The sequence below is a fragment of the Oncorhynchus mykiss genome, chromosome 9 (assembly GCF_013265735.2).
Source record: "Oncorhynchus mykiss isolate Arlee chromosome 9, USDA_OmykA_1.1, whole genome shotgun sequence".
In the NCBI taxonomy this organism is placed as follows: Eukaryota; Metazoa; Chordata; class Actinopteri; order Salmoniformes; family Salmonidae; genus Oncorhynchus; species Oncorhynchus mykiss.
This window is the reverse complement of record NC_048573.1, coordinates 56092960-56112052: the sequence shown is the minus strand read 5'-3', so window position 1 is coordinate 56112052 and position 19093 is coordinate 56092960. Positions and strand designations below refer to the sequence as shown.

General features: G+C 41.8%; 1 protein-coding gene and 1 pseudogene across 1 annotated transcript in view; one reads left to right on the top strand and one right to left on the bottom strand.

Moving 5' to 3' along the window:
* Nucleotides 1-8: 8 nt before the first annotated feature.
* On the bottom strand, nucleotides 9-8488 carry LOC110532428 (annotated as a pseudogene).
* Nucleotides 8489-12192: 3704 nt separating this feature from the next.
* The window catches only part of LOC110532422 (protein kinase C and casein kinase substrate in neurons protein 1), a 47681-nt gene continuing 40780 nt past the window's right edge, over nucleotides 12193-19093 (top strand). The window contains exon 1 of the mRNA XM_036988383.1: nucleotides 12193-12326. The gene's annotated coding sequence lies outside the window, so the exon portion shown is untranslated. The remainder of the gene's footprint in view (nucleotides 12327-19093) is intronic.

Here is a 19093-nt window from a genome sequence, read left to right as displayed (position 1 = left end):
GAGATTACACCAATCACCTTTTATTATGCTGTACAAGAACAGTCTGCTTTACTCCTGTGGTGGTTGCTGTCCTCTGCCACGTCCAAAACCGCCTCTCTGCAACACAAAGTTGGTATGTTTTCGGTCCTTGAAGATCTCTATTGGGCTACAATATCGCATGGCACCCATCCTTGGAAAAGTATTTACTTACGAATTGGAACTCATCTGCACCAGCACCTGCTTCAGCCTTCTTGTCTACACCAGCTAAAAGGACATTTGATCATCAGACAAGTAAAGTATTAGGTAACTTTCATTCAATTTACCATGTGTTGCAACGTAGGTCAGCCACCATGGAAAATATTGGTATTGGCCCAATGTTTCCATATTGGTGCATGCTTATCGAACATAACAGGTGATTTGGGTACTCACGTGGTGCAACAGAACGTCTAGTTGTCTCGGTCTCCTCCTTCACGGTTAAACTTGGCTGGCCTCTCAGCTCTCTCACCCTCCATACCTGAAACGGGAGGACATTTTACACCACTCATCTCCAACCAACTGGCATAACACCTGCAATGTTCACCACAATACATCCATGAAGGAAACATGCTAAGTATAGGAATCAGTCAACCCTGTAATACTGATTGGCAGTAAACTCAGCAAAAAAAGAACCGTCCTCTCATTGTCAACTGCGTTTATTTTCAGCAAACTTAACATGTAAATATTTGTATGAACATAAGATTCAACAATAGAAATAAAGTGAGTTCCACAGACATGTGACTAACAGAAATTGAATAATGTGTCCCTGAACAAAGGGGGGATCAAAAGTAACAGTCAGTATCTGGTGTGGCCACCAGCTGCATTAAGTACTGCAGTGCATCTCCTCATGGACTGCACCAGATTTGCCAGTTCTTGCTGTGAGATGTTACCCCACCAAAGTACCTGCAAGTTCCCAGACATTTATGGCCCTAGCCCTCACCCTCAGATCCAACAGGTCCCAGACGTGCTCAATGGGATTGAGATTGGGCTCTTCGCTGGCTATGGCAGAACACTGACATCCCTATCTTGCAGAAAATCACACACACAACGAGCAGTATGGTTGGTGGCATTGTCATGCTGGAGGGTCATGTCAGGATGAGCCTGCAGAAAGGCTACCACATGAGGGAGGATGTCTTCCCTGTAACGCACAGTGTTGATTGCCTGCAATGACAACAAGCTCAGTCTGATGATGCTGTGACACACCGCCCCTAGACCATGACGGACCCTCCACCTCCAAATTGATCCCGCTCCAGAGTACAGGCCTCGGTATAACGCTCATTCCTTCAACGATAAATTCGAATCCGACCATCACCCCTGGTGAGACAAAACCGCGAATCGTCAGTGAAGAGCACTTTTTGCCAGTCCTGGTGGTGGTGGGTTTGAGCCCATAAGCGACGTTGTTGCCGGTGATGTCTGGTGAGGACCTGCCTCTCTCAACCTATTGCGGACAGTCTGAGCACTGAAATCAAATAAAATTTTATTGGTCACATACACATGGTTAGCAGATGTTAATGCAAGTGTAGCGAAATGCTTGTGCTTCTAGTTCCGACCGTGCAGTAATATCTAACAAGTAATCTAACAATTTCACAACAACTACCTTATACACACACGTGTAAAGGAATGAATAAGAATATGTACATATAAATATATGGATGAATGATGGCTGAACGGCATGGCAAGATGCAGTAGATGGTATAGAGAAATTGTCCCTAGAATTTCTAAGCAAACAGCTGGAGGCAGGGCTTTCTCCTATTGAGCTCAATTTTTATGGAATGGTCTCCCTACCCATGTGAGAGACGCAAACTCGGTCTCAACCTTTAAGTCTTTACTGAAGACTCATCTCTTCAGTGGGTCATATGATTGAGTGTAGTCTGGCCCAGGAGTGTGAAGGTGAACGGAAAGGCTCTGGAGCAACGAACCGCCCTTGCTGTCTCTGCCTGGCCGGTTCCTCTTTCCACTGGGATTCTCTGCCTCTAACCCTATTACAGGGGCTGAGTCACTGGCTTACTGGTGCTCTTTCATGCTGTCCTAGGAGGGGTGCGTCACTTGAGTGGGTTGAGTCACTGATGTGATCTTCCTGTTTGAGTTGGCGCCCCCCCCTGGGTTGTGCCGTGGCGGAGATCTTTGTGGGCTATACTCGGTCTTGTCTCAGGATGGTAAGTTGGTGGTTGAAGATATCCCTGTAGTGGTGTGGGGGCTGTGCTTTGGAAAAGTGGGTGGGGTTATATCCTTCCTGTTTGGCACTGTCCGGGGGGGTATCATCGGATGGGGCCACAGCATCTCCTGACCCCTCGTGTCTCAGCCTCCAGTATTTATGCTGCAGTAGTTTGTGTCGGGGGGCTAGGGTCAGTTTGTTATATCTGGAGTACTTCTGTCTTATCCGGTGTCCTGTGTGCATTTAAGTATGCTCTCTCTAATTCTCTCTTCTCTCTCGGAGGACCTGAGCCCTAGGACCATGCCTCAGGACTACCTGGCATGATGACTCCTTGCTGTCCCCAGTCCACCTGGCCGTGCTGCTTCTCCAGTTTCAACTGTTCTGCCTGCGGCTATGGAATCCTGACCTGTTCACCGGACGTGCTACCTGTCCCAGACCTTTTATGATTATTTGAACATCTTGGCCATGTTCTGTTATAATCTCCACCTGGCACAGCCAGAAGAGGACTTGCCACCCCTCATAGCCTGGTTCCTCTCTAGGTTTCTTCCTAGGTTTTGGCCTTTCTAGGGAGTATTTCCTAGCCAACGTGCTTCAACACCTGCATTGCTTTCTGTTTGGGGTTTTAGGCTGGGTTTCTGTACAGCACTTTGAGGTATCAGCTGATGTACGAAGGGCTATATAAATAAATTTGATTTGATTTTGATTTGAGTACAGTATATACATATGAGGTGAGTAATGTAGGGTATGTAAACATTATATAAAGTGTCATTGTTTAAAGTGACTAGTGATACATTTATTACATCCAATTTGTCATTATTAAAGAGGCTAGAGATTTGAGTCAGTATGTTGACAGCAGCCACTCAATGTTAGTGATGGCTGTTTAACAGTCTGATGGACTTGAGATAGAAGCTGTTTTTCAGTCTCTCGGTCCCAGCTTTGATACACCTGTACTGACCTCGCCTTCTGGATGATAGTGGGGTGAACAGGCAGTGGCTCGTGTGGTTGTTGTCATTGTTTTTTTTGGCCTTCCTGTGACATCGGGTGGTATAGGTGTCCTGGAGGGCAGGTAGTTTGCCCCCGGTGATGTGTTGTGCAGACCTCACTACCCTCTGGAGAGCCTTACGGTTGTGGGCGGAGTAGTTGCCGGACTAGGCTGTGATACAGCCAGACAGGATGGTCTTGATTGTGCATCTGTAAAAGTTAGTGTTTTTGGTGACAAGCCAAATTTTTTCAGCCTCCTGAGGTTGAAGAGGCGCTGTTGTGCCTTCTTCACCACGCTGTCTGTGTGGGTGGACCATTTCAGTTTGTCTGTGATGTGTACACCGAGGAACTTAGAACTTTCCACCTTCTCCACTACTGTCCCGTCGATGTGGATAGGGGGGGTGCTCCCTCTTCTGTTTCCTGAAGTCCACGATCATCTCCTTTGTTTTGTTGACTTTGAGTTTGAGATTCATTTCCTGACACCACACTCCGAGGGCCCTCACCTCCTCCCTGTAGGCTGTCTCGTCGTTGTTGGTAATCAAGCCTACCACTGTAGTGTCATCTGCAAACTTGATGATTGAGTTGGAGGCGTGCATAGCCGCGCAGTCATGGGTGAACAGGGCGTACAGGAGAGTGCTGAGAACGCACCCTTGTGGGGCCCCAGTGTTGAGGATCAGCGGGGTGGAGATGTTTCCTACCCTCACCACCTGGGGGTGGCCCGCCAAAGTCCAGGACCCAGTTGCACAGGTCAGGGTCGAGACCCCAGGGTCTATGGTGTTAAATGCTGAGCTGTAATCGATGAACAGCATTCTTACATAGGTATTCCTCTTGTCCAGGTGGGTTAGGGCAGTGTGATTGCAATTGTGTCGTCTGTGTACCTATTGGGGAGGTAAGCAAATTGGAGTGGGTCTAGGGTGTCAGGTAGGGTGGAGGTGATATGGTCCTTGACTAGTCTCTCAAATCACTTCATGATGACGGAAGTGAGTGCTACGGGGCGATAGTCGTTTAGCTCAGTTACCTTTAGCTTTCTTGGGAACAGGAACAATGGTGGCCCTCTTGAAGCATGTGGGAACAGCAGACTGGGATAGGGATTGATTGAATATGTCCGTAAACACACCAGCCAGCTGGTCTACGCATGCTCTGAGGACGCGGCTAGGGATGCCATCTGGGCCGGCAGCCTTGCAAGGGTTAACTGGTGGAGGGATTGTGCGTTCCTGGTGTAACTCGGACAGTTGTTGTTTCCATCCTGTACCTGTCCCGCAGGTGTGATGTTCGGATGTACCGATCCTGTGCATGTGTTGTTACACGTGGTCTGCCACTGCGAGGATGATTAGCTGTCCGTCCTGTAGCGCTGTCTTAGGCGTCTCACAGTACAGACATTGCAATTTATTGTCCTGGTCACATCTGCAGTCCTCATGCCTCCTTGCAGCATGCCTAAGGCACGTTCACACAGATGAGCAAGGACCCTGGGCATCTTTATTTTGGTGTTTTTCAGAGTCAGTAGAAAGGCCTCTTTAGTGTCCTAGGTTTTCATAACCGTGACCTTAATTGCCTACCGTCTGTAAGCTGTTAGTGTCTTAACGACCGTTTAACAGGTGCATGTTCATTAATTGTTTATGGTTCATTGAACAAGCATGGGAAACAGTGTTTAAACTCTAGGGTATGTGGGACGTGTCCCACCTGGCACACATCCAGTGAGATTGCAGAGCGCCAAATTCAAATACAGAAATACTCATTATAATAATTCAGAAAAGACAACTATTTTGGTTTAAAGATGAACTTCTTGTGAATCCAGTCACGGTGTCAGATTTCAAAAACGCCGAAAGCATACCTTACAATTATTTGAGAACATATCCCAGCAGACAAATCATTACAAACAGTAACCAGCCAAGTAGAAGAGTTACACAAGTCAGAAATAGAGAGAAAACGAATCACTTACCTTTGATGATCTTCATATGTTTGCACTCAGAAGACATTCATTTATTCAATAAATTGTCCTTTTGTTCGATAAAGTCTTTCTTTATATCCGAAAACCTCAGTTTTGTTTGCGCGTTTTCCTCAATAATTCACAGGCTCAAACGCAGTCACAACAGGCAGACAAAAAAATCCAAATTGTATCCGTAAAGTTCCTAGAAACATGTCAAACGATGTTTATATTCAAGCCTCAGGTTGTTTTTAGCCTAAATAATCGATAATATTTCAACCGGACAATAACATTGTCAATATAAAGGTAAACAAGAAAGGCACTCTCTCGGTCGCGCGCATGAAAAAGCTCTGTGACATGGCAGGGTCCACTCATTGACTGCTCTTACTCCCTCATTTTTCAGAATACAAGCCTGAAACAATTTCTAAAGACTGTTGGCATCTATTGGAAGGCATAGGAACTCCAATTTGAGTCCTAAGTCAATGGATACTGTAATGGCATTGAATAGAAAACTACACACAAAAAATCCTACTTCCTGAATGGATTTTTCTCAGGTTTTCGCCTGCCAAATCAGTTCTGTTATACTCAAAGACATTATTTTAACAGTTTTGGAAACTTGAGTGTTTTCTATCCAAATCTACTAATTATATGCATATCCTATCTTCTGGGCCTGAGTAGAAGCAGTTTGATTTGGGCATGCTTTTCATCCAAAATTCCAAATGCTACCCCCTACCCTAGAGAAGTTAAACCCTTTACAATGAAGATCTGTGAAGTTATTTGGATTTTTACAAATTATCTTTGAAAGACAGGGTCCTGAAAAAGGGACGTTTCTTTTTTTGCTGAGTTTAGTTATATTTTTACAGTGCACCCTCATGAACAGTCCCCAGGTGATGAAACATATGGGCCTTTTCACAATTGGAAAAAGGTCAAAGGCAATCGAGGAGCGGCGGAGAGGGAAAGTGGACGAAAATGCGCTTGTATGAAATGAGACTCATCTAATCACGTGTCATCAGGCGCGTTGGAATCCCAAAATAAATGTATAAAGTGATAAACATTTGGCTAGTTATGCAATACATTTTATAGATTTAAATAGCATTTTGTTTTTAAATGTTTACATGATTTTCTCCTTCAAGAAAACAAAAGCAGATTCAAAGGGTGTGGCAGATTTGAAAACTCTTCCACAAAGGACTCTGGTAGGATACACTTGTGCTTCCTCGCCAAAGGAGACTATCGGAATGGAGAACAGTCTTCCGTTTGCCTAATAACGAATTGACACCAGCCGCATTCAAAACTGGGAACTCGAAAATCTCCAACTTCAGTGCGTTCAAAACAACTTGGAACTAAGGGGGGAAAAAACAAGCTCCGACTGGGAAAAATAATTTAAAAATGGTCATCCAACTCGGGCCTCTTTTTTGAACTCCGTCTTTCCGACCTGAAGATCACCGACATGATTTGACTTCGTATTTTTCCCAGTTGTTTTGAATGTGGCAACTCTCCTCGACCACTTATCGGTTTCCGGGTCATGAAGGAAAGTATTTTTCCCCAAATGAGAAAAGGCCACAGTCATGATATGCAGCCTACCTTTAGGCCTGGGCCTAGCGGTCTCAGGACGCATCTGGCGACGCAGAGTGGCAGGAACAATCTCTGGGGGCAGATGCAGGAAGTCCCTCAGGTACTGGATGCCCTAATTGGTCAGGTATCAGTAGAAGTGGCACCAGGCAAACTGTTCCTTCACATACCCAGTTGACTTCAAAGACCGCAGAGGGAGGGTCACATTCAGTTGGACATTTTTCCAACTAACCAGTATAATTTTTTACAGCTACATTACTGGGTGTCAAAGACAAATTTCCCCGTAGGGACAATAAAGTTGATCCTATCCTGGTTTCACTCTCAATCATGTGACACTATATGAGGCACCAGAATAGAGTACAAAATCTAACCTGCATGGCCTTCACAACGTGAATGTTGGGCACATTGTTATCGGCCAGCTCCGGGTGCTTAGCCAGATGCACATCCTTTTTTTGCCATCATCACTCCCTCCTTGAAGAGGAGTTCGTAGATGGCTATACAATTCTTCTTGGGCATCAGCATCTGAAGGGGCGGAGAAAAACATGGCCGTCAGCTGTTTAACAGACCGCTCAAGTTAACGTTACATGCAAGAAAGGTCAACAGGCATCAGCTGTGCCGTTGAGACTTCCCCCATGGCGTGTAAGATAATGGTCATACGGCAGCTAAAGATACTTGGAATGCCGGCTACCTCAACTGAATTGACCCACTGGGTAAATCAAATACATTTCTGATTCTGGGTGTGTATCCAAAAATTCAGGACATGTAGTTAGTTAGCTGACTAAACTACACAGCGAAGGACGTTTCTGATGACTCCAACAGTGGAGCAGAGACCAGGCTTTGTGGAATTTTGCTCCAACTACATCGATTTGCCCAATGTCAATACTTTCATAATTACACATTTTGTATCACCTACCATGTTTGTCATCTGAAGCAGCTTGCTGAAATCCATACTTTTTCAATAAACAATAAAATACAACTGACTGTTTGCTCATTTCTGTTGCTTTAAGATGACAACTCTGCTCAAATGCCAATTGAATCTCAACAAGGACAGTCTGTTGTGGTTCATGAACGTTTATTGAAAAAGTATGGATTTCAGCTAATAAAGGCATGCAACTACAGAGAACAAATATCTGTACAAGGTTTATTAAGCGTTCCATAATTACTTTTTAAATATTGACCTTGGGTGAATCATGTAGTCAGAAGATTCCACAAAGCCTGCTGCCTGGTCTTTGAGTCATCGGGAACTTCCTTCACCATGAGTGAGTTCAGTCCGCTAGTAGTGAGCTAACTAACACTAACTAGCCGGCAGCAAACACTTCTAACCTAAAATGGACCACATAGAAGAGATTAACCAAATATGGTATAAAGGTTGAACACTTGTCAGTGTCTCTAAATCATGGCAAGTATGCCTAGTTAGCTAACTGGTAGTTACAACTAGCTAGTTAACTACTCGCTTTGCTAACGTTACCCAACTAACAGTTAGCTAACTACATAATGCCTGGGTCCCTCTGGGGGCAGTGTAGCACTACACTTTTTTAAAAACATCGGACACAATGTTTAAGGCATACACCGGGATATAGGCGATAAAGTTACAATGAGCTAGTTATAAAGCCAAGACTATGCTACATTGTATTATTGTATCAGTGGAACGAATACAGCAGGGCAAGCCAACTAACTAGCAGCCGCCATGCATAGTTATAAGTAGTGCCGCTAACGCTTAGGTATTCGTAGAAACAGTCATAATAAGGGCCAAAAAAATAACATTTAAAAATAAATGTTAGACTGTTTCAAGAAGCACAATTTAGACACCACTTTCAGTTATGACAACGCCATGTCTCATGATGTTTGGGATCATACAGAATGATTAAAGTAAGCTGTTTTTGTACCTTGAATGCGTGTTTTGAGACCGGAGCCGAGAGACCGACGCATGCGTATTGATGTGATTTTATGCAGCACAGCCATGATAAATTAAAACATCCCTGATTATCGAACTGTCAATTCATAATTCAATATTAATATGTTTTTGTGCAGGTGTGCCAATGGCATTTTGTTTGAGTGTTATGGTTGTCTATATTTTACATTTATTTTTCAGCCAGGTACAGGACAGGGAGGGAGGGAGCAAGGGTGACTGGGTGCTGTGGTGACGTCACATCAGCAGCATTCATGATTAGGCTGCATTTCATAGGAAATTCATTATGTAATGTACTTTATGATACTAGCAAATATTGTGAGTGGACAACCGGAATACCAACCTGATCAGCTTTTGCCAAGGCAATGATAGGCTAAAGAAAAAGATTGCCCCTCACCCCAGCCTTTAGTGCCTTCAGAAAGTATTCACACCCCTTGCCTTTTTCCACATTTTGTTGTGTCACAGAGTGGGATTAAAATTGATTTAATTGTAATTCTTTTGACAATGAGCTACACAAAATACTCTGTAATGTCAGTAGAATAAATTCTGAGATTTGTACAAAAAAGTATGAAAAATAAAACGCAATGTCTTGATTAGATAAGTATTTAACCCCATGAGTGAATACATGTTAGAACCCCTTTTGGCAGCAATTACAGATGTGAGTCTCAAAGAGCTTTGCACACCTGTATTGTACAATATTTGCACATTTAAAAAAAATATATATTCTTCAAGCTCTGTCAAGTTGGTTGTTGATCATGGCTAAACAGACATTTTCAAGTCTTGCCATATATTTTCAAGCTGATTTAGTCAAAACTCTAACTTGGCCACTCGAACATTCAATGTCGTCTTGGTAAGCAATTCCAGTGTATATTTAGCCTTGTGTTTTAGGTTATTGTCTTGCTGAAAGGTACGTTTGTCTCCCAGTGTCTGTTGGAAGGCAGACTGAACCAGGTTTTCCTCTAGGATTTTGCCACTGCTTAGCTCTATTCTGTTTATTTTTATCATAAAAAACTCCTTAGTCCTTTCTGATGACAAGCATACCCATAACATGATGCAGCCAACACCCTGCTTTAAAATATGAAGAGTGGTACTTAGTGATGTGTTGTGTTTGATTTGGCCCAAAGATAACACTTTGCTTTCAGGACATAAAGTTAATTTCTTTGCAAACATTTTGGCAGTTTGACTTAGTGCCTTGTTGCAAACAGGATTCATGTTTTGGAATATTTGTATTCTGTAGAGGCTTCTTTCTTTTTACTCTGTCAATTAACTTAGTGTTGTGAAGTAACTACAGTGTTGTTGACCCCATCTTCAGTTTTCTCCTATCACAGCCATTAAACTCTGTAACTGTTTTAAAGTCACCATTGGCCTCATGGTGAAATCATTCCTCTCCTGCAACTGAGTTAGGAAGGATGCCTATATCTTTGTAGTGACTGCATGTATTGATACACCATCCAAAGTGTATTTAATAACTTCACTATGATCAAAGGGATATTCAATGTCTGCTTTATTTTTACCCATCTACCAATAGGTGCCCTTTGTGAGGCATTTGAAAACCTCCCAGGTCTTTGTGATTGAATATTTGTTTCACTGCTCAACTGTATGTGTGGGGTACAGAGATGAGGTAGTCATTCAAAAATCATGTTAAACACTATTATTGCACACAGTTATTCCATGCAAGTTATTATGTGACTTGTTAAGCACATGTTTACTCTTGAACTTATTTAGGCTTGTCATAATAAAGGGGTTGAATAGTTATTGACTCAAGACATTTCAGCTTGTCCTTTTTAATTAATTTGGAAACATTTCTAAAAACATAATTCCACTTTGACATTATGGGATATTGTTTGTAGGCCAGTGACAAAAAAAATCTCAATCAATGTTAAATTCAGGCTGTAATATGACAACATGTGGAAAAACTCAAGGGGTGTGAATACTTCCTGATGGCACTTTAACTGTCAGAGAGCAACACACAGTGTAGTTTATCTGTTATGTATGATGTAAACCCATAAACCTGTTGGTTACACTTACAAATATAGCCTAGTACTAGTATGCTATGCCCATTGAGACATTTAAGTAATTTTCAAGGGGTATTCAAAACATTTGCAATTACCAATATGTAGCAGGAAATCTTGATTGCACTTTTAACCTCTTAAATGTAAGGTCCCCATATTTTGGGACCCTATTAGATTTGTTTTATTCAATTCAGTCTGGTATGAGAACGGTAGCCCCTATCTGCAAAGCAGGGTGTACGCGGAAAGCTGAGTATCTTGGCTATTGATTGGTGTCTTAATATCTTTTGTATGACTTGCTACCATATATGGGTTTACGAAAGAATAAGGGCAGGCAGAGCAGATTACCTCCTTTCTAGATGGCTGCTACCTACATTCTGTTTAAGGTTGTGAAGCATAAACAAATTAAACACGGAATACGTTGATACACACCGAAAGCCTGGACTCCACAGATCATGATTATATCTTATTTGTCTGCCTGTGACCTACCATTATTGATCACCAGCCCCAAGAGTTAAAATGTTTATTTTACACATTGTTTTCACCAAACAGCGCACATCTTACAATGTAAGCTTTGTTTTGGTCTGTGTTTGAGCTATAGCTACTTCAAATTAATCCTTCGGTTGGTAGGAACAAATCTAGCCTATTGCCAATGTTATTTGATGATGTATGACTTAATAGCAACATCGAATGTCCAATGAGTGACTATATATTTGATGTTACCCGCTTAAGCGCAGTAGGGATCTATTACACAGGGGATTGGCTACTATGGCACCTTGACAGTCTTGTAGCCAATGAGATAAATTTTCCAGGGATATGCAGTTGACCTGGGTGGGACAAAGCAAGCCCTAGAATTTATATGTAATGCGAACTATTGCTACCTAGCTTAGAAACAACTCACGACCACACCTGATACCACTTACTAAAACATCTGTCCATTTATAGTTGTTAGTTTTATCAATCCCATTTTTTTCTGATATTGTTCACATGTTGTGGAAGCCATCTGATGTGTTTCCAGCTCTGGGCATCAATAATTCACGTATAGCTTGTCAATGAAAGATGACTTTAAAAATAAAAAACTGAAAAAATATATTTTATGTGTGCTTGATCTTATGTATTCTGAACTATGTAACTGCTATCTATCTTCTGATCATTTCCTCCCAAGCTCCCAGATGTCTTCTTTCCAGATATACTAAGTGTCAGAATCATGTAATTACACATGAGTAGTATTTACCTTGTGTATGACTAATTAGGCGAAATAGCCTTGTATGAGTTGTACTACGCCCATTGAGACATTTATGTCATATTCAAAGGGTATTCAAAACATTTGCAATTACCAATATGTAGCAGGACATCTTGATTGCACTTTTAATTATAGGAGTGGGCCCATAGCAATGGCCCATGACCCATAGTGAGCTACAGCCTCGCAGCATTCGCTAATCATATCACACCATAGGCTACAATGTGACTATATCGAAATTACTGTATGACCAGACCAAAATGTTTCCAATCCATCGTATTATGTTAATGACAAAACTCTGATTGTGGACAATATTGAAGCGTTTAAAGATACACGCGATAGCTTTTTGTTGGACCATCCCCCAATGTGCGCGAGTGCTTTGCAGCTCCCCCTTGCTGCGTGCATCGTGATCTCGCAGATGCAGAGCCTCTTGCAGAAGAAGCAGGGTCACCTTCTGTCATTCCAAAAAGAGAGCTGATAAACATTTAGAATATATTTGGATAACACGCTTAGCCTACACCCTGGTAAGTCAGCCATGCATGTTTGTCCATTGTTGGCGTTACATAGTGTCTGTCCATGGTTATATAACGCTAGGGCAACACAGGGATGAAGGAATCTCTCGCATGGTTCCTTCCCATACATTTTTCTCTCTAAACGACGTATTCTTCATAAATATGAAATGAATACTCTAATGTATTGTTGTCAAGACCTTGATATAGCCTATCTTATGCCAGGTATGTTGTTATTTTGTATGTTGTAGACTGTTTTATGTTTCACATGTCATTTCAAAAATGTGGTTGTGCTAAATTGTAACATATTTGGCAATTTCTTATTGCTTTAGGCTACGTTAATGTTTTTTTTTATTAAAATGTTTTGTTTCATGAGATTCTACGAGAGATTATGTTTTCCACCATGCAGATGTTTTCCTCTGATCACATACTGTCACTATTAAGTTATATTGCCTGGTTATTCCTGAGTTTTGACCTTATATGGGCTATATAGGCTCATGTTTTCCTTGAGAAATTGAAGCATGGCTAAGCGTTTTCTGGGGGTAATTGTAACAATATAACCTAAACTGTGTATGAATAGAGATCGAATAAAATTACTTTAGGATAAAAGACTACAGGCTATCGGCCGCAGATGCTATCACCACACGTCCTTAAGAAAACAGACTGACCAAGGTTGTGAGATTGCCGTTTATGCCCCCTCCTAGCACGAACAGTGAGAGGAACTAGACAATTGAGGTAGCCTGGACGAATAAGCAAGGTCGCAATGATGCTTCTGAAAACTATTTAATAAAGCAGTCGACCAACGATTAATAGTAGTCTATATTTATTGTTTAGTAGGCTATCAGGTGCAACATTTGTAATATGTAATGCCAGAAAATCGTAATGCAGAATAGGGTATGAATAGGGTATTGAATACTAATGAGGGCATTCCGGTCTGCTGTTATGTAATAGCCTGTCATAACACAGTGCCATCGTTACTCTATCGTCATTGTTTTTCTCGGTGGAAGCACTGCTGCTCGCCTCACGTATCAATAACATTATTGCCATTCATGGAATTGTATTTCCTATCGTGTGTCTTAAGGAAATATATCTCAGCACAGTCAAAACAGAAGATCTGGTAGTCTGGTAGAATGCACATGCCTAAACATTTATGCAGTTTGGAGATGTTTATATCATTAGTGATTCTTCTGCACCACTAGTGATGGCTGTAGGTGATAGCCAGTTCCCAGTTGTAGGCTGTGTTAAGGGGTTGAATAAGGGGATGTTAGGCACTTTAGAGAAACGGGTTGTTTATGCCTCGCTCATCAGGGTGTCAACACTGTCCATGAGGGGATTGACTGCCTCAGCATAGTTTATTGATGCTGAGGAAGGGAAGGTAGCCTATTACCGCCATCTGTTCTGTCCGTTGTCTCTTGGGAGCTGTCCATGGTGCTGAAATTGAGCTCTGGTGGACCGCACTGTCTGTAAGCCTGTCAGCAAAGGTGCCAGTGCCCCTGAGTGAGCGAGATGTGGCTGCAGAGGAGGGAGAGGATGGACATAATGCAGTGAGGGGAATAATCCAATTGTAGTGCGCCATAAGCAGTTGTAGCGGGTTCTTTTAATTAGCTGACTCCATGTACTCTCCTATACCTTGGAGTGGAGTCTTTCAACAGGAACCATTCAATATCAGTTGACTAAAATGAATCTCTCTTGTTGATTGAAACTGAGTCCATGCTTGGATTAATCTGGAATATTTTCTTTATTCATTGTGCATTGCAAAAACACACTTGCAGTGTTCCAAGTGCCCACACAATCTCTTGGAGGGAAGCTAGTCTTGTTGGCACCAACATTCAAAGAGGTCATGCACTGCATCCAAGTCTCTTGACATAAACTGTGTCCTGCCTTCACCCATTTGTTTGTTCTCACAGACAATGTCAGTTTGTCACTGATCTTGGATTAGTTGAGATTCTCTGTGTCATGTCTGTTAATCTCTTGTGGGCAGACTACATATGACCAATTACGTGATACTTTAGTTCTTGGTTAACCAAAATTACATGTCTGTGGGTGAGATGCTCAGTTCCTATAATTTCCCAAAATGGAAGCAGACAGGGAAGCCTCCACAGTGACATGATTCAAAAGCAAACTGCTACAAGTGCCATGTGTGCCCAGTGCCCATCATGTAATATGAGTCATCTGGAAAATGTGTCTATGCATCTCTGTTGTGATGGAAGAAGGCGTTAATAAAAGTGGGGCACCGGCCCTCAACACAAAGCTTGCCAGAGGCAAACACAACTGCCATTGATTTCTGGACTTGTATTGTGCTCTTAGTTTCTGAGAACCTGTTGCAATTATTTTTTTTCTTGTAATGACATACAGTAACTGAGATCAGAGAAGTGTGTGGTGGGCAATTAGTTAGAATTATAATATCTGCACAATTCACATGGTTATTGCATCCCGGTAGGCCCTTCTAACCTTTGTCTGTTTTCCCTAGCTTACACTATTATCTTCAATAGCCTACATTATTTCATATTTGAGATTCTTCAAAGAAGCCACCCTTTGCCTTGATGACAGCTTTGCACACTCTTGGAATTCTCTCAACCAGGTTCATGACGTAGTCACCTGGAATGCATTTCAATTAACAGGTGTGCCTTGTTAAAATTGTATTTGTGGAATTTATTTCCTTAATGAGTTTGAGCCAATCAGTTGTGTTGTGACAAGGTAGGGGTGGTATACAGAAGGTAGCCCTATTTGGTAAAACAACAAGTATTTATTATGGCAAGAACAGCTCAAATAAGCAAAGAGAAATGACAGTCCATCATTACTTTAAGATATTAAAGTCAGTCAATGCGGAACAATTCAAGAACTTTTAAAGTTTCTTGAAGTGCAGTCGCAAAAACAATCAAGCGCTATGATGAAACTGGCTCTCATGAGGACCACCACAGGAAAGGAAGATCCAGAGTTACCTCTGCTGCAGAGGATAAGTTCATTAGAGTAAACTGCACCTTAGATTGCAGCCCAAAGAAATGCTTCACAGAGTTCGAGTAACAGACACATCTCAACATCAAATGTTCAGAGGAGACTGTGTGGCCTTCATGGCCTTCATGTTCCAATTGCTGTAAAGAAACCACTAGTAAAGGACACCAATAAGAAGAAGAGACTTGCTTGGGCCAAGAAACACGAGTAATGGACAATAGACCGGTGGAAATCTGTTATCTGGTCTGATGAGTCCAAATTTTGGTTCCAACCGCCCTTGTCTTTGTGAGATGCAGAGTATGTGAACGGATGATCTCTGCATGTGTGGTTCCCACCGTGAAGCATGGAGAAGGTGTGATGATGTGGGGGTGCTTTGCTGGTGACACTGTCTGTGATTGATTTAAAATTCAAGGCACACTTAACCAGCATGGCTACCACAGCATTCTGCAGCGATACACCATCCCATCTGATTTGCGCTTAGTGGGACTATCATTTGTTTTTCAACTGGACAATGACCCAAAACACACCTCCAGGCTGTGTAAGGGCTATTTAACCAAGAAGGAGAGTGATGGAGTGCTGCATCAGATGACCTGGCCTCCAGAGTGAAGGAAAAGCAGCCAACAAGGGCTTAGCATATGTGGGAACTCCTTCAAGACTGTTGGAAAAGCATTCCTTATGAAGCTGGTTGAGAGAATGCCAAGAGTGTGCAAAGCTGTCATCAAGGCAAAGGGTGGCTACTTTGAAGAATCTAAAATATAAAGTATATTTTGATTTGTTTAACACTTTTTTGGTTACTACATGATTCCATATATGTTATTTAATAGTTTTGCTGTCTTCACTATTATTCTACAATGTAGAAAATAGTTGTTTTTTTTTAATAAAGAAAAACCCTTGAATGAGTAGGTGTGTCCAAACTTTTGACTGGTACTGTATGTATGTGAGTTTTATCCACAATCACATTTGTGGGTTGTTTTGTATGTCCAGTGCTTGACTTAGACAAGAGTTCACCGGAGCTGAGTACCGGCACCTCAAATGTTCTACTGCTTGAGCTCCTGTTCCTCTTGTAGAAAATGATCTCAAAAGTATTGTGAAGCTCCTGCACCTAAATATAAACAGTACCGGCACCGAGAATGAGTATCGGCACTTATTTCAGTCCAAGTCAAGCACTGTGTAGGTAGGTATAATAACATGCTTCACTTTTCTTGCTTCTCAGTGTGGTTGTGGAAACTGCTGCTGCTTAGAGCCTGAACGTTTGTTTTTTAGCATTCAATTATGATTTGTGCTCATGCATCCAAACGGCTCTTTCACTGTAGTTATCATCCAGAGCAGTGGTATTCAAGCCTTTTCAGCAAGGACCCAATTCTTTTTACCATAACTTTTGGGGACACAATTTTTCCCCTAAAAAAATACTTGCGACCCCACCACAAATCTAATGACACAATCGGTAAATACATTTAAAAACACTTTTTACATCAACAAATAACCTTGAATTCATTGCATTTATATCTCTTATCAAAATGAAACGAAACCAATAACTACATTTACATCTTTCTCAAAAACGTTTGTATATTGTCCAATACACAAATTTTGTTCCTAAAAAAATGACATGATTTTGTGTACATTTTGGCGACCCCACTGCAGGTCCCCCCTGACCCTGACTTTGAATGCCACTGATCCAGAGAGTAATGGAATGCTCTTTAATTCTGCTGCTAGTGACCGGTCTGTCCGAAGGAAAGCAGTGGGAATAGATAGCAAGCTTAATCACAACAGAGGAAGCTAACCATAATAGAATAGGGCACTCTATGTAGTTTTTAATCCCCCTCCTCCTCTTCAGTCTTTATCTGTTTTTTATGTGTTGAAACTTAACTGAGGATGAACAAATATAGCTTTGCGGAACATGGAAGATTACGTCACATTGTATTTCTGAGATGTGTCACTTGAAATTTGAGAAATATCAGATTTGCAAACTGGCTGTAAACGACAACAACTTTGTATGGTCAGTGCAACATTTTGGCAACTGTGTTATCTAACACCCAGCAGGTAGCCTAGTGGTAAGAGCTTTGGGCTAGTAACTCCAAGGTTGCTAGTTCAAATCCCTAAACCGACATGGGATATGCACTTTTCACACTACACACTTGTATAGGTTACATGGTTGTACAAGTGCGAAACAGGACAAATATAAACACGGTGTTGGGTTTGTTTGCTAACAGAATAACAGATTACCAGTCTCCATTTATATAAAACATTGGATGATCCTCAAAGATTGAACCTTGTTTTCATGAAGAGGTTGTTACGGTGACTATATATCACGATTAAGAGCAAAGGGCTGGTGGTGCTTTAACAAACAGTAGTATTAATATAATTTTTTTACATTGAAATTTGAGTAATTTAGCAGATGCTCTTATAGTGAGTGGATACATTTTTGTTTATAAAACAAAACAGTATTATCAGCGTTTCAGTGACACCAGAATGGACAGCGACCATTCAGCCAGATTCAGCACCTAAACAGCGACCGTTTTCTCTCATAGGTTCTGCTCCGAGGAAATCCCTAGCAAGATAATGGGGAGTAGGTCACAGGAGGTTGGTGGCACCTTCATTGGGAGAACGGGCTCGTGGTAATGACTGGAGTGGGATAATTGGAATAGTATCAAATACACCAAACACATGGCTTCCATCCATTTTTATGAGTCATCCTACCCTCAGCAGCCTCCATTCAAGTTGGCCTATCTAGGAAGCTGGGAGCTTGGATGGCGAATGGCTCCTCTGAGAACTACTGCTAACCTGATTCAGCCATATTGACTTTCCCAACCAAATGTTAGGAAGCCTTACTCATGTCTCAGTCAAATTATCCAGTGATTCATAAAACACAACACATTCACTTTCTGTGGGAAGCCCGGTACACTGACATTTGCCTTCACATTTGCCATGACTCACAGGCACCCTTGTCTCGCCTGCCTCTCTAATAATCCAAAATTAAAGTTCCAAAAGTGGAACAAGAAGTTGCACTATTAACTTATGTTATTAACTATTTTTATTTTCAAATGCAAAGTCTTCCAATGTAGATTTACTTATCAAATACACTTGTTTGTCTTTTACTCAGATTAGGAAATATGTTGCCAAGGTAACAACTTTTGGTTTGATCAGTTGATGTTCACTTCAGATCTCATTAGTTGAAATACAAGAGGGAGAGAGAGAGCTCCTGCTCCTCTGGAGCGAGAGGCCTTATTATTAAAGATGCAATATGCAGAAATCACTCCACCATTTCCTGGTTGCAAAAATTCTAATAGTTTGCCTAATTTCAGTTTATGTAAAAAAAAAATTCAAAAACAAGCAAGTGTAGAGAATCCTTGTACCTGTAACGAGTGCGCTGAGAGTCGGGAAGCAAGTTCAGGGAGAGACACAAGCAACGCACCGACATGAAAACAGAGTCAATAACACCTGAGGAAAGAACCAAGGGGAGTGACAGATACAGGGAAGAAAATCAAGGAGGTGATGGAGTCCAGGTGATTGTTATGAGGTGCAGGTGCGCGAGACGATGGTGACAGGTGTGCGGGATAATCAGCAGCCTGATGACCTAGAGGCCGGAGAGGGAGTATATGTATACTTTATATTTTCATCTGTTTGAAGCTGGTGTACAACACCGAAAGTAAAAGACACAAAAACTAAACTTAAGAACTGGAATCATAGAAATAGTGCACATCGAACAGATCTACCGCTTCTTAGACTTGCTTTCAATGAGAACTCACATTTCTATGGGAATTTGGTCCGGTCATCCAAAAAGTTACATGTTGCAGCTTCAAACCCGGGGCGACAGGTAGCCTAGTGGTTTG